The 10,526-nt window shown below is 35.6% G+C and overlaps 1 long non-coding RNA gene across 3 annotated transcripts; it reads right to left on the bottom strand.

The window, feature by feature from the left end:
• Positions 1–251: 251 nt before the first annotated feature.
• Positions 252–4,199, bottom strand: LOC142171610 (uncharacterized). 3 transcript variants are annotated; one of them, XR_012701419.1, is made up of 4 exons: positions 4,050–4,199; positions 3,232–3,291; positions 3,027–3,149; positions 252–539 (listed from the first exon to the last, which is right to left on the bottom strand). It is a non-coding gene; the product is annotated as an uncharacterized LOC142171610 (long non-coding RNA). The 3 variants fall into 3 exon arrangements; XR_012701418.1 differs by having other exon boundaries at positions 3,027–3,291; XR_012701417.1 differs by having other exon boundaries at positions 3,027–4,199.
• Positions 4,200–10,526: the final 6,327 nt, after the last annotated feature.

Raw genomic sequence — 10,526 nt, 5'->3', positions numbered from 1 at the left:
AAGCTATACTATGATTATCATAAATATGAAACCAATTATTCAGCTTGATAGCGGTACTAACACTTTTGACTAGTGATTAAGTTTTGGATGTGACAAATAAGACCTCAGACTAGTGATTAAGCTTGGGACGCACAACTGTCACAACCCTTTTTTCCCTCTCCGAAAGACGTCATGACGGCACTTAGTCGCTACGACTAGGTAAACTTATTAACATTGAAATAATCGAAAATAAAGAACATAAAGAAAACAACTAAGCATTAAAAACGGCTATATAAAGGTAAAATGCCGCTTGGCATATACAAGTAAAACAAATTTGCCAATTATGCACAACACTTCCCAAAATCCGAAACCATGAGTCACAAGCTCTATGAAATCTATCTACAATCTACTATACAAGGAGTCTACGAAGTACAAGAGGGAAAATAATGTAAGAGATAGAGGGGGACTCCGAGGATCTGCGGACGCGAGCAGATATACCTTGAAGTCTCCGGTGACTGCTGATGCTGACTAATACTAAGGCGGACGAGAGGTACCTGGATCTGCACACAAAAACATGTGCAGGAAGGGCGTGAGTACACCACAATGGTACCCAGTAAGTGTCAAGCCTAACCTCGGTCGAGTAGTGACAAGGTCAGGTCAGGGCCCTACCGGTATAAATATATTGAAATAAGGCAGAAAGATATATATGTGTGTTACAGCAAAATAAATACGAAAATCTACAGGAATAGAAGTCAAAGAAAGCCCTCGGCTTAGAACACAGTAATAACAACAGGGGGATCTCCTGGGATACCGTCCCGTAATCCCAAAGTAAATATGCAGTACAGGGGGATCTCCCAGAATACGTCCGTAGTCCCAAAGTAAATATGCAGTACAGGGGGATCTCCCGAAATACGTCCGTAGTCCCAAAGTAAATATGCAGTGCTGGGGGATCTACCGAAATGCGTTCCGTAGTCCCAAAGTAAATATACAGCTCAACCAATAGACACAACAGTTACAACAATGAAATCTACAGTTTAGGCTAAGTTCAAACCAAGGAAAAACAGAAGTTTCGCTAAACATGCTGCACGGAGTTCAAATATACAGTCAAAACACGTAGGCATGCTTTCCTAATCTAGACGAGGTAATTATATATGCTAGTGTAGTTCAAACAAGGAGAAACAAGTTATGATTTAGTGAAAAACAGAGGTTTGCAACAAATAGCCCGTGTACGTACTCGTCACCTTACGTACACAATGCTCATATATCAAACAATACCAAAATCCTAAGGGAAAATTCCCCCACACTAGGTTAGGCAAGCCATTTACCTCGAACCAAGCTCAAATCAATCTGAAACCACGCTCTTGCCATGAGTATCCAACTCCAAATAACCCAAATCTAATCAAATCAATTACATAACGTAAATATAGCTATAAGTAACTATTTTAGCTAATGAATTTGAAGCTAAGGCAAGAAAATAGGAAAACGTCCAAAAAGCCTCCCCGGGCCCAGAATTCGGAATCGGGTAAAAGTTACCAATTAAGAATACCCATTCATTCACGAGATCACTCGTACAAAAATCACCCAAATCCGATGTCTATACCCCACTCAAAACTCAGAAATTCGATTGGGGAACTTTTCCCCCTTTTCCCCAACTTTTCAATCCAAATCCGAAATTAAATGGAGAAAACGATTATAGATTAATGAAATACAATCAAAAATAGTTAGGAATCATTACCCCAAAGTTTTCTCTGAAAATCCCTCAAGAATCGCCTTCTCCCGAGCTCAAAAATCAAATTTGTGAATATGAACCTCAACCCTAGATTCTGCCCAGCGATTTCCGCACTTGCGGACCTACTGTCGCACCTGCGACGCCGTACCCGTGGAAAATCCCTCGCATATGCGGATATGACTTAAGGGGGTTGGGTCCACATCTGCGGCATTGGGGCCGCACCTGCGCGTGCACGCCTGCGGAGCATTGTCTGCTCCTGCGGTCTTTCTCCGTACCTGCGAATCCTTGGGCGCATCTGCGGACATCACATATGCGGAATTTCCTCGCACCTGCGACCCCTGGTCAAGCCTCCAACTTCCGCATTTGCGCCTGGTCTTCTGCACGTGCGAGTCCGCACCTGCGGTCTCCCCTCCGCAGGTGCGAAACACCAGAACCAACAGAACTCAGCAACTTTCCTAAGTCCAAAATTCATCTGTTGAGCATCCGAAACACACCCGAGACCCCTGGGACCTCAACCAAGCATACCAACCAATCATAAAACACCATACGAACTTAGTCGATCCTTCAAACCACATCGAACAATATCAAAAACACGAATTATGCACGGATTCAAGCCTAAAGAACTTTGAATTTTTCAAATTCTACAAACGACGTCGAAACATATTAAACCTCGTCCGAATGACTTCAAATTTTACACATAAGTCAAAAATGACACCACGAACCTACTTTCTCTTCCGGAATTCCATTCCGGGCTCGATATCAAAATTTTCACTGCCGACCAAAATCTTCAAAATTCCAACTTTCGCCAATTCAAGCCTAAATCTACTACGGACCTCCAAATCACATTCCGGACGTGCTCCTAAGTCCAAAATCACCTAACGGAGCTAACGGTACCATCAAAATTTAAATCCGAGTTCGTTACACACAAGTCGATACTCGATCGACCTTTCCAACTTAAGCTCCCAAATAAGAGACTAAATATCTCAATTCGTTTCAAAAACTTAACACGAACCCTCCCGGCAACCCAAAATAGCAGAATAAGATATGGGGAAAACAGTTAATATAGGATCGGGGCTCTAACTCTAAAACGACCGGCCGGGTCATTACAACAACCTAGAAATATCAATTGCTACTAAAACACAAAAACAAAGAAGATAGAGAGAGAGAGAGAGAGAGAGAGAGAGAGAGAAAGAAAGAAAGAAAGAAGGGGTTACTTATAGAACCTTCAATTTTAGAATGACATTTTTCAAACAAAAAAAAAACACAGACACACACACACACGCATATAAATAAATGCTGAATTCATAAAAAAGTCCACCTTTCTGATTAAGGACAGAAAGTCCTCTGTCAAATGCTTCCCCCTTTTGGTTGCAATATCTTGAGCTTTGTGCACGTATACAAGTTGTGAAGCTTAAAAGATAGGACCAAATGCATGTTTCTTCTAAAAATAAATAATAGTAGGAGAATATGTTGTCAGAAATTCTTGGTAAGAACAGAATTGGGTAGAAATCAGTTCATCTCACCATATCAGTGACAAAATCAACAACGATGTCCTCCACAAGTGCCACAGTTTCTGGAAGCGGCTGATAGTACAGCAGTAGAAGCTCAGTAAATCAGAGCATAAAATAATACCAAATCACAGAAGATCAGAACAAGATTAACTTTGAGAGACTACATTTAGATATACAAGGCAATCAGCTATCATGCTTTCCAAATTCATTTGAAGTCCAGTATCAATTGACTGCAGTAAAAACACTAAACTTGATGCCACAAAAGAAAACATATTAAGAAGAAAATCTGCTAGCAACACTATATGTATTAATGGTGGAGACAATAGCACAGTACAAGCGTGCTCAAATCACTTATGGAGCAGGGACAGGAAAATCTGGTAAACCAGAAAGGAGTGTGCTACAGCAAAATAGATTATCCTTTATGGAGAGAAAACTAGACGAATATGGTACAAAATTTGACTCCTGATTTAGTTCTTTCTTAAGTATCTGCACAAGTACTCCAAAGTTCCTCTGAAAGTTATTGCTAGAGTTTAGACAAAAGCTTAGTTATGTTACCAAAAGAAAGATCAAACTGTTTCCTGTAGCCAGCGCATGTTGTTGTAAGAACATTGTTAAGCAGAAGCCAAAACGCCATACTCAATATGTACCAACAAAATCTGCAAAGTTTTCTAGTATTAATGTGCACACAAACAAAGAACTTGGCAATAGCAGCATGGCATATTCTACTCAATTTCCCCACAAACAAAAGAATTAGTGAATATAAACATCACCAAACATACACAAGGGGAAAACAATAAAAGATGGAACATAAAAGTGAAAAGGCATCTTACATTACTATCATCTCCAAACCCGTACATCATGTGTTGCACTGTGCAATGAAACAGAAGAAACATTAATAAACAAAACTTGGATTCATTGATCTATGAAAGTGTTGAAAATGAAAGGGGCTGAGTGGAAAAGTGTTTGTTTGATAATTTTTTAAAAAGTTACTTTATCAAAATTTTATTTTTTATTAAAAATACTTTTTTACATGATTTTTTTTCTTTTTTAATACACTTATTAGGTAATTACAAGTTAATATGTATAATATAAATTAAGTGGTAACCTGAAAAAATGAATGACTAATCTACTATCACATGCTAAACAATAGTTATATACTATAAAGAAAATCTTAACACTATTAACATATACTATATATATAACTTATGATTACCTAATAAATAATATGATTGCGTAAATTTTATAATGTGTATGCATATAACTTAAATTCTTCAATTTGTCATAGAACAAGGACAAATAGATTTATGATAAAAAAATAATGAAAAGTGGATAGCTAGTTTAATGGAAACTAAGGGACTGAAAAGTGGAAAGACCATAGTAAATCAAAAAGAGATACTAAAATTCATAAATTTATCTTGTCTCAATAATAATAAATATATACATTAAGTTAAGTTAAATAAATGGATTTCTAGAAGATATAATACGCTAAATTAAATAAATGGACTTATAGAAGATAAAGTAATGTTGCACAAAGTATTAGAACAACTCAGCATCTCTGTCAACTTTTTGCTGTTTGCTCATCTTGGGGTTGATTTTTCTTAGTTAACTTCTTGAAAATTAGGTAAAATAGATCTATAACAATGTTATCAAATTAAAATGGACCATCTGTCCTTCTTAGAACTATTCCTTCATTAATGAAAGTTATAAAAATTGGTGTTTGTTTCTCAACATTTTCAACTATAATTTTTTTAGTAGTAGGACCAGTTTTTCCACTCTGCCCCTTTCATTTTCCAAGCCTTAATGTGGCAGATTTCGTGTATTGGTAGTATAGAAAATTAATTCCATCACCTGCCTTCTAGAATGACAAACAAAATTGTATAAAATTACAATCTAGAAGCAACATCAAGGAAAATCTAATTGACAAGAACTATGAGATCATATTTTGACAAGTCAACTTTTGTTTCTTCACAGAATTGTCATTGATTTCTATATGTTTCAAAAAGTTTATATGAAACCAATTATATGAATATATTTCAATACATTCATATTCAGAGAAACAAAACAGTTAATTAGCTAATTGTATTTGAAAAGTTCCCGCGCGGCCTATATTACTGATTCCTTAACAGTCTTTTTCTTTTGAATAGCTTTTATATTTAACTAACTCCTTTTTAATTTATTTTTTTTGGGTGAATTGGACGTTATGTTCCTTAATGTTCCAAAATTAATATATTTCAATCTCAAAGGGGTTGGAACCAATTATATGAATTGTTTGTATCCATATTTCAATACATTCATATTCAGAGAATTCATTAGAGTATTTTTATGTGGGCACGCATTTGGATTCTCATTTTTCACATAGTTCGAACATATATATAGCTGTTTAAGTTTTGAGGTTTGAACTAAAAGCTTGAAATATTTTGGTTCTCCTACTCTTAAATTATGTGGCTTATATGAGTTGGAATAAAACTGAAATTCTGCCTACTTTATAAAAATGTCATTATTCAATAGTCTATTCGGACTAGTCTTATGTGTATACTATCTCATTGGGTAATTTTTTTTATAATAGATCGAATAAGTATTATATTAAAATATTGTGTCTAAGTTATATAATAAATGTTTATATTCATGAGAACAATAAATGTTGATCAAATATATCTAACTCAATAAAAGAAGAAACTGCACCATAGAAATTCTCAATCATCAGTCAATATATTCAATTAAAAATTTGTTCCAGTTTGATCATTTCATCACTCTTCCTTCTCAATTTCAGCATAAAACACTTAAAGATTAAGAGATTTACGATCTTAATTTTAAAATTTTAATTTAAGAAGCCCACCAAAAAATAAATTAAGTTTATGAATGCATTAACCAACCAAGAAACTAAATCTTTGTGTCCATGGAGAACAAATTAAAAATTAGAATAACAATCGATATTAAATATAAGTTTCCTACTTATTCTCTTATTCTTTTTTCCTTTTAAACCTATGGCAATTTTGACTTCTCCTTAATAGCGATTTTAACTAATTCTTTTTTTTCTTTTGACGACAATCACTCTTTGTTAGGGATAAAGCAACTAAACTAAAGGAGTTTCCCACTTATTCTCTTCTTCCTTTTTCCTCTTTTTCATATGGCAATTTTTTTTTTGTTTGTAAGTAAAAATAACCTTTATTTGTATTTACAATTTTATCCATCGTAAAATATATTTACGAAGGGTTAAAAAACGAACGACGCTTCGTTAAGAGCCTTCGTTACGTGGTTTGCGTCTGTACTCATATTATTGAGTGTATAATTTTAAAAATCACATAAACACTATCGGATAATGTGTTTGAGTTATATAAAATTATAAAATTAAAATTAAGAAAATTCATGAAAACGATTAAAGTTGTGCCCATTTAGTTAGCCCAATAAATAAAGAAATTATGGCTCGTGTAAGTCTTGAAATGCCTTATTATGATTCATGAGAACTTATATGAAAATTATTCTTATTTATGTGACCTAATAATAGTAAACTTCTAAGTGCATATGTATTTTGTAAAAGATAACATAGTAAACTTTTAAGTGCGTGTATGTGTATTCTAAAAGATTTACCTAAGTTTATAAAAATAGAATAAAAGCGTACACAATATGCATGTTTCCGTTCTTGACGGCAACATGCAAATATAAGTAACTAATTTGAGTTTGTTAGATATATGCGTAAGTTCGGTATTTTGATGAGATACGATGCATTCCTAACATGATTGCATTTAATTTATTCCTTTTTTCTTAGTTCACCAAAACTTTTACACTGCAAGAATTTACGCCACCGAACATAAACTTAACCCTATAATTAATTTCAACTTATATTTAATATATTTTTTAGGAAAGGTTTCATAATACTAAATTTTAGTTGATTTAAAAGCCCGATATATTAGAAAAATATTTTAATTACTATTTGTCTAGTGTGAACTCTATTTTTAAAGGGCAAAAAAGGTGAACGATATTTCACTAAGGGAGCACTAAAATGCAATTTCGATCGGATGCGGGTATCAAATCCCGCCGCTGAGATGTCCAGCGGATCATGGGCCTTGACGAATAGCCGGCCACTTTTTACGTTAGAAGAGCAAAAGGCCCGAGGCATAGCAAGATGAACCAATATTTATTTTAAGATGTATTTTTAATGTATATTTCAAATATATTTTATATGCCAAGTGACATTTTAATTCAGGATGTATTTTTTATATATATATTATTTTTTGTATATTTATATGCCATCTTAATTAAATTTAAGATATATTTTTTTATTTATATTTCACATGTCTAAGTGTCATCTTAATTGAAGATGTATTTTTTGTATATATTTTATATGTGTTAATTCAATGTATATTTTTTATATATACATTTTGTATATATTAACGTATATTATTATCGAAGTAAGATCTTTATGTTAAGAAAGGAAGAAAGAAGGAAGAGAAAAACTTAAGAAAGATAATTAAAAAGAAAACGAATGGAACAAATTTAGAAAATATATTGATTTCGGTAGAAAACAAAATTAAGAAGATGAAGAAAAAGAAAAAAAACTAATAGATAAAGAGAAAAAAGGCATGATTTTTGTACAAAGAATTATTGACTTTCCATTCAAATTGCTTATGTTTAGGGATTAATGTGACGACCCAAAATATCATCTTTAAATTTAATAATTAATTATGTGTTCTAAGACCTCAAAAAATACTATTTATCATTCATCAACTTGCGTGCGCAATCCGTAAACATTTCATGGAAAGTCTTTATGAGAAAAATGGATTTAACATGTGGATTAGAGCTTTAAAACTCAATTGAGTTGACTTTGGTCAACATTTTGAGTAGACGGACTCGGATCAGTGTTTTGACAGTTCCGGTAGGTCCGTATCGTGATTTGGGACTTGGGCGTATGCCCAGAATTAAATTCCGAGGTCCCTAGCCCGAGATATGGAATTTTGAAGAAAAATTAAAATGTTTAAGTTCGAATAGTGACCGGATGTCGAATTATGTGCAAACGACTCCGGGATAGAATTTTGATGATTCCAACAGTTCCGTATGGTGATTTTGGACTTAGAAGCGTGATCACAATTTTATTTGGAAGTTCGTAGTGAAATTAGGCTTGAAATGGCTAAAATAGGAGTTTAAGTTTGAAAATTTGACCGGGGAGTTGACTTTTTGATATCGGGGTCGGAATCCAGTTCTGCAAATTTTTACAGTTCCGTTATGTCATATATGACTTGTGTGCATAATTTGAGGTCAATCGCACTTAATTTGATAGGTTTCGACATCGAATATATAAATTAGAAATTCTTGAGTTTCATTAAGCTTGAATTGGGGTGTGATTTGTGATTTTAGCATTGTTTGATTTGATTTGAGGTTTCAAATAAGTTCGTATGATGTTTTAGGACTTGATTGTGTATTGGGTTGAGGTCCCGAGGGCCTCGAGTGAGTTTCAGATGGTTAACGGATCAAAAGTGGGACTTAGCTACTGCAATTTTTCTGATAGAAATGCTGTCAAAAATCGGGCTGCCTGTCAAAATCGGGTTGCCTGTCAAAATCGGGCTGGCTGTTAAAATCGGGCTACCTCTCAAAATCGGAGTCCCTATCAAAATCGGACTCCCTGTCAAAATCGAAGTCCCTGTCAAAATCGGAGTCCTTGTCAAAATCGGGCTCCCTGTCAAAAATTGGGCTCCCTGTCAAAAATCGGGTTGCCTGTCAAAAATCGGGTTCCCTGTCAAAAATCGGGCTCCCTGTCAAAATCGGACTCCCTGTCAAAATCGGGCTCCACCCATTCCACAGGGCCCTCAGGCTTCTCAGGCCATGATTATTGCACCCGTTGTCACTCCACCTGCACAGCCAGCTAGAGGTGGAGGTCAGGCAGGTAGATGTCGCAGTAGAGGGGGAGGCCATGCCAGATATTATGCCCTTCCTGTTAGGACAAATGTCGTTGCATCTGATTCTGTTATCACAGGTATTATTCCGGTCTGTCATAGAGATGCATTAATCTTATTTGATCCAGGCTCCATTTATTCTTATGTGTCATCTTATTTTGCCCCGTATTTGGGCGTATCACGTGATTCCTTGAGTTCTTTGTTTATGTATCTACACCCGTGGGTGAATTTATTATTGTGGACCGCGTGTATCGGTCGTCTTTAATTGTTATCAGTGATTTTGAGACCAGAGCTGATTTATTATTGCTCAGTATGGTGGATTTCGATATTATTTTGGGCATGGACTAGTTGTCGCCCTATCACACTATTCTTGATTGTTACGCCAAGATGGTGACGTTGGCTATGCTAGGTCTACTGCGGCTAGAGTGGAGAGGTACTTCGGATCATGTTCCTAGCAGGGTTGTTTCATTTCTTAAAGCTCAACGAATAGTTGAGAAGGGGTGTGATGCGTATCTGGCCTATGTGAAAGATGTTAGTATTGATACTCCTACTATGGAGTCAGTTCCTGTAGTAATGGATTTTCCTAATGTATTTCCAGCAGATCTTTCGGGTATGCCACCCGACAGGGATATTGACTTTGGCATTGATTTATTACCGGGTACTCAGCTCATTTCTATTCCACCATATCATATGGCCCCAGCAGAGTTGAAAGAATTAAAAGAACAGTTACAGGAGTTGCTTGATAAGGGTTTCATTCAGCCCAGTGTATCGCCTTGGGGTGCTCTTGTCTTATTTGTAAAGAAAAAGGATGGTTCTATACGGATATGTATTGATGACCGCCAATTGAACAAGGCTACAGTGAAGAACAGGTATCCATTATCACGTATTGATGATCTATTTGATCAGCTTCAGGTTGCCAGAGTGTTCTCTAAGATCGACTTACGTTTAGGCTATCATCAGTTGAAGATTCGGGAGCCAGATATCCCGATAACTCCTTTCAGGACTCGGTACGGTCATTACGAGTTCCTTCTGATGTCTTTTGGGCTGATCAACGCCCCAGCAGCATTTATGCACTTAATGAATAATGTATTTAAGCCCCTATCTTAATTCTTTTGTCATTGTGTTTATTGACGACATTCTGGTGTATTCCCGAAGTTGGAAAGATCATGAACATCACCTGAGGACTGTGCTTCAGGCTTTGAGAGAAAAGAAGTTATATGTAAAATTTTCAAAGTATGAATTCTGGATTGATTCAGTGGGATTTTTGGGTCATATAGTTTCGTGCGAGGGGATCAAGGTAGATCCGAAGAAAATTGAAGCAATACAGATTTGGTCCAGACCGTCCTCAGCTACGGAAATCCGGAGTTTCCTTGGTTTGACAAGGTATTATCGCCGATTTGTAAAGGGTTTCTCTTCTAT

Source organism: Nicotiana tabacum, chromosome 17, assembly GCF_000715075.1.
Source record: "Nicotiana tabacum cultivar K326 chromosome 17, ASM71507v2, whole genome shotgun sequence".
Classification (NCBI taxonomy): domain Eukaryota; kingdom Viridiplantae; phylum Streptophyta; class Magnoliopsida; order Solanales; family Solanaceae; genus Nicotiana; species Nicotiana tabacum.
This window is presented reverse-complemented; position numbering and strand designations above follow the sequence as displayed.